Source organism: Crocodylus siamensis, chromosome 5, assembly GCF_052110815.1.
Source record: "Crocodylus siamensis isolate JL-2025a chromosome 5, ASM5211081v1, whole genome shotgun sequence".
Taxonomy (NCBI): Eukaryota; Metazoa; Chordata; order Crocodylia; family Crocodylidae; genus Crocodylus; species Crocodylus siamensis.
The window spans coordinates 111,925,632-111,931,631 of record NC_143399.1 but is presented as its reverse complement, the minus strand read 5'-3'; positions in this window follow the sequence as shown (position 1 = coordinate 111,931,631).

Genomic DNA, 6,000 nt, shown 5'->3' with positions numbered 1-6,000 from the left:
TGCCTACTGCCCAATCATAAGTAGGGTCCCACCAGGTTTCAGTTAATTCAACCATTCATTAATTTAATGAATGCTACATGAAAACTGAGAACTGGTCTACAGAAAAAAGTAGCACTGTTTAACTAGAACTAGTTTAACAGATCAGATAGGAATTCTGTGCTGGTGTGACTATGTGGACGTTCCTAAATAATTGTATCTATTATTATGCAGTGATTGTGTTTGTCAATTTGCTAGAGATCAAGTGATATTCAAATGAGGCACTCTTATTGTGAAATAAATGTGTCCACATCAGATACTGATAGTGACAGTTAAATCAGGTCTCAGTGTATACATGAGGCTCGGTGCTATAATACCAATACAAAAAAGTATTCGATGGTGTCAGAAAAGTAAAATAATAGCGTATCATCATCATTGTTGTTATGAACTAGTCAATTTCAGTGTTTCCATCACTTCAGTGGGATTTTGATAGCTCCCTAAAGAGAAGCTTTGAAGAAAGTGAGATGATAAGCCTAAGGTATTTACACTGCTGAGAGGAAAATTCATAACGCATTCATTCAAACTGAGGTCTAGTTTCTGCCCTCTGACATACAAATAATTCTCAGAGGTCTACAATGCAAGCAGTTATGGGGTTCAGTAGATGGTCAGACCCAAAAAAAGTAGTACTGATGTGAGTACAGAGCTTTGCAAGAATGTAGTCTCTGCTCCAAGATCTGAATAAACCCTTTGGGAGCATGGTAAAATACAGGTAACTAATTTCCCAGTTCCCCAATCTTAGAAATCTAACCAGAGACTAAGAAACAGGAGGAGTGCTGTATAATATCTTGCAAAGCCTTGTTTTTATTGTTGTATTTTTAGGATTTTGTAACCAGACACTGCAGCCCTTATTCATACAAGTAGTCCAGTCAGAAAAATCTAGAAAGCTACTCACCAGACTGAGAACCTCAAGAGTGGAACCTAAAAAAATAGGTTGTTGCACAAAAACCACCTCAGTAACAACTGAAGTCCATATTCTTAGTTCATGCTTAGCAGAAATATATTTGCTCTGCAGTTAAAGAAATGCATAACAGCTGGAACAACAATCCAAGTCACAGGCAGCAAAGAATGTCTTTCCCCTCTTTTCTTCTTATGGTAGTAGGCAAGCTGCCTTAGTCAAGTAGATTTTGTGTTCGTGAACAGGAAAAGAATATAGAGGAGGTTGTGGTTTTTTGGGCACAATTAGGTCTTCTGTTTAGCATTTTCAGAGAAGATTACCAAACAAAAAGCATGCGTGTATTAATGCAATCAATTGATGGCACAGATTTGTGAAGCATTACCAATACAAAGGATTAGAAGGAAGAACTTGGTAATCTTGAGCACTAGAGTAATAGACATAGGATGAAATTAAGTAATACCAAGTGCAAGGCCATGCATTTAGAAATTACTAACAAAATGTAGATTGGAGTAGATTGGAGAATGTAAGATGGGAGTTTATCTGACATGATGCAGAAAGAGAAAGACCTGGATTTATTAGTCTGTCACATGATGACTGCGAACAGCCAGGATGAAGTGGCCATGAAAAGAGTAAACATGATCCTAGGGTTTGGTGGAGGGAACATCATATAGAGACAATAAAGTCTCAGTGCCATTTTACAAGTCCCTGATGAGACCTTATACAGACTACTATGTAGTTACAATCACCCATGTCCAGGATGCAAACTGGAACAGCTACAAAGAAGGATTACCAAGAGTGATCAGTGGAATGGAAAGCTTCTGTTATATGTGGACCTGTTCAGCCTATGACTTGGGCTTGTTCAGCCTAGCCAAAAAAAGAAAAGACTGAACGGGAATATACCTACTCTATAAATACATTGGCGTAAGCACTAGGAAGGAAAAGAACATTTTAAGTTAAGTCCTGATATTGGCACCAAAATATATGTGTATAAACTAGCCGTGTGAAAATTTAAGCTGGAAAGTACAACTCCATCAGAGGTATGAAATTCTGGAACAGCCCCCAATATCCAAAACGGGGGCAAAATATTTTTAAAATGGAGTTTAATCAGCTTATCAAAGCGATTACATGATGTGGTCTGGGCAAATCCAGAAGGGATGTAGCCATGTGGTTACACCGCCACTTCAGACCACGCCACAGGAGCAGCAACCAGGGTCTTTTTAAAGTCTTTGAACCCACCCTTCCCCTCTGCTCAGTGGCACATCTCTTCATCTCACCTTCCATTGGCCCCTACCACTGCCACTGTCCCTACTGTCTCCAGCTGCCGTATAGGTGGGGGGAGTTCCCAAGTCGCTCCTGCCTCCCTCTAGCTAGGCTGTGTTGAAAGCTCGGTTCAGCCAAGCTCAGTAGCAGCAGGCAGGTAGATTCTTCCTCTCTGCCAAATCCCTCTGAGTGTTCCCTACCTGCTCAGGGAGGGGATCTCCTCCACCACTGCTACTGTTCCTGGCAGTGCATGGCTTCCAATGCAGCCTGGCTAGGGCAGAAGAAGAGTGGTTCTGGAGCTCACCATGTACTTGGGACAGTGGGGACAGTAGCAGTGATGGGCAGAGGAAGAGGCATGTAGCTGAGGGGAGGACAGGGGAGGGGCCATGGGGCTGAACACAGAGGGGAAAAGAAGGTTCTTATCTTATAAAAAAAAGTCCCTACCTGCTGCTCCCACAGTGTGGTGTGGTCTGCCCACCTCAGTGGAGGTAAGGGGAACTGGGAAAGGAGTTGCAGCCAACAGTACAGTGCAAGTTGCTGCTTCTGCACCCTCCTTTACAAAATCCTAGATCTGCCCATGGATGTGGAGCATGCAGTTAGCAGGGACTGGACTCATTGATCCAGGAGGTCCCTTCCATTTCTCTGTCCCCATGTTTCTTAAGTAGCCTGGAAGTAGATTCTTTGTGCTGGAAAACTGGCAGGACACAAGTGTTAGATTGTTTTGTTCAAAATGCTGGACTATAGTTCTGTACCTTCTAGCTTATAAGTTAGGGAACACAACTTGCATTGAACAGTTGTTGCAATGATAGTGAATGCAATGTGTGTTAATCTGAAGTCAGGTAGAAGGCAAGGTAGGGCTGTGCCTTAAAGACTAACTGATTCAGAAAGGCATAAGCTTTCATAGGCAAGAGCCTACTTCTTCGGATGCAATGAGTGAAGTTGTAGAGAGTCCAATTGTAGCATCTGACAAATTAGGATGCAGCCCACAAAAGCTTATGGCTTTCTGAACCAGTTGTCTCCAACTGGTTTTAATGTAAGAAAGAGGAGTAGTATTAAGCTACTCTTAAGAGGAGCAATATTAGGCTTAATAACTATTTTTAATTATTTTTCTTTTCTTCGAAAACTGGAGCTTGTCCTAAGTTGATATCAGTCAAAGTAGTTTCACTGAAGTCATTGGACCTATGATAATTTATACAGGTTGACAACTGAGCTCATTGTATTTCACAATTGGAACTATTTTCACATTGTTTTGATATTCTTTTTCTTTTATAGTAAAATATGTACCTGCTTAAAGTATTGGGTTTTCTTTCTTTTGTTTTTACAACTTCACTGAGATGCTTTTAGCCCATGTTCTTGATTAATGACTCTGCTCAAGTACCCTGAAACTTGGAAGCAGCTTGTTTCCTCTCATGCCTCACTGAACAGTGGAAGCATTTTAGTAGAATAATCACACACTTTAAAATTTTATATTGCTTAAGTAATTAGACAGTAGTGGTAGTGTCTAGTTTCTTGCAGTTGGTTCATAACCTCAGGTGATGTCCTACTATGGGAAGGCCAAACCACCCAGGACTGGAATAACACTATAGAAATGCATTCTCCAGGTCTTATTGTTGTCATGAAATAAAGCTTATAACTAAATAAATGGAGAGAACATTCTGTGTGTTGGCCAGACATTACTGGTTGGCTGTCATTGGGGTTATGCCTATGTCAAAATATTCCAGTTTCATCCAGAGCTCTGCAGCCATTTCCTCAGTCTGTAGGTCACATAGTTCACTACTGCTGGTGGTGGAACATGATGTTCTGTAGCATAATGAAATGGAAGACTGCTTATGGGTCTTATTCCAGTTTGAGCAGTTCATACACAAAAAGCTACAGCTGGAAAGAGAGACACGTGTTGGAATCTGCTCGCTGTGATTCTGGCACCCTATCAAGTCCATTGAGCTATGGATGGTACAGTTCAGGATGGGGAATAGTAACTGAAGCCCATGCTGTTTGGTGTGTAAGAATCCTGACCTGATTCTACACATCCAGTTCTGTGCAGATTGTTCCTGCTGTTAGCTGCAGTGCACATATGCATAGATTTGCTATAGACTGGCCCAAGGGCAATCAGACCATGAGCTTGCATTAACACTTCATTAGCTCATTATGGACTCTGAAGCTAGTATTTGACCTAAAATTATATTTAGCTACACCCTTAAGAGTGAATGTTGACTGAATAATGCAGGTGTCTACTTTATATTTGCTATACATAATCTGAAGATGACAGAGGATGTACCACAATAAAAAGAGGGCACACACTGCTAGCAACTGATATGTCATATTACACATTGTTAGGACTAAGAGACCAAAGTCCTCGTGTCTGTAGGTCAGTATAACACCTGTGACTTCATTAGACCTGCAGCATTTTAAACCTGCTGAGGATCTGGGTCATTTTAATAGAGCAAGGAGGACCCATCACAATTATTTAGTCTGACCTCCTGCATAGCACAGACCACAGAATCTTGCCTTGTCTGACCACTCTACTGTGCTGCACAAACATATTTGTTTATTATTAGCTGTAATAAAATGAACATCCATCACTTACTAGTCTCTCAGAGATTTGAAGTTTAGACATTTGTTTGGCTTTGGTCAAGTTGTGCTCATACCATTGCCAAAGGTCATGAAAGCATCACTGACTGTTTTTCCCCAAACTCTATAGTTACTCTGTATGTTTACTGAACTTTGGCAATAATATTCTGTCCTCCTGAACAACACTGCCAGGATAAGTAAAAGGGAGCAGTCACATCAGAAAATACGCAAGTTACCGAGGAAGGATTCCAGTTGAATATTAACTCAAATTGACTTCTATGGTGTAGAGCCATACAGAAACAGTAGAAGAGACCAGGTAGTGAATAAATAACATAAGGATAGAACACACCGGGGCATTCTGCTTTGACAGAAATGGATAAGCATGCAATGTACTAGTGAGCTGGATTTTTATGCAAAGGATTCATTTGACGTCACTACAGTGGCAGGCAGCATATTGATTTTATGAAGGTTAATGACCTCCACCACTATTAAAATGTACCCGGTTTATTACCATTGAGGTAATTAGACTTCTTTAAAGTCAAATATTAATCAGTCAACCATCTGGATAAAATAGATAGTTTTCTTTGAGTGGCATTCCTTGGAACATACTAAAAATGGCAATTTATGCATTATTAACCTGAGTTAATGAATCAGAAATAGTGATGATGTTGAGGGCCTTTAAACTTTTTTTCAGTGGATCCTAGCATTGAAATACTTTGAACCCAATTCTCCTCTCCCACAGGTGATTACCGCTTGAAGAGAAGATTGGCCCCTGTTATAGATGGGTGGGTATTAAACTGCTGTTCCCAATATTGCTTGTGAAAGGAATAATCCCACTTTACAGCTCTGTTTACATTAGCACTGTACCTTGGTAAGGCTGCAAAGGTTTTGCTAGCAAGATGGTGATGTCACCTTCCTGACTATTTAGGGATGCTGGGGGGGAAGAAGGATCAAGGTCAAAGCTTTAATATTAGGATGCCAAAAGTTAAAAGCACTGAAAAAAAGACCATTTCAAGGGTTCTGCCGTAAGTTCAGTACTCAACGCCCGCTCAGGCCTTTGATGTTTTTGCCCTGAAATTATGCTTAGGTAGCTACAGAAAAACCTTCTTTTTGGGTTTACTAAGCATTCATAAATCTATCTATTTCATTTCCACCCTGAAAGTTGCAGAGCTGTTGAGAACAGGGGATATGCTCGCAGAAGCAGAAAGAATACCACCCCCCACTACCGCTGTCAAAAATAC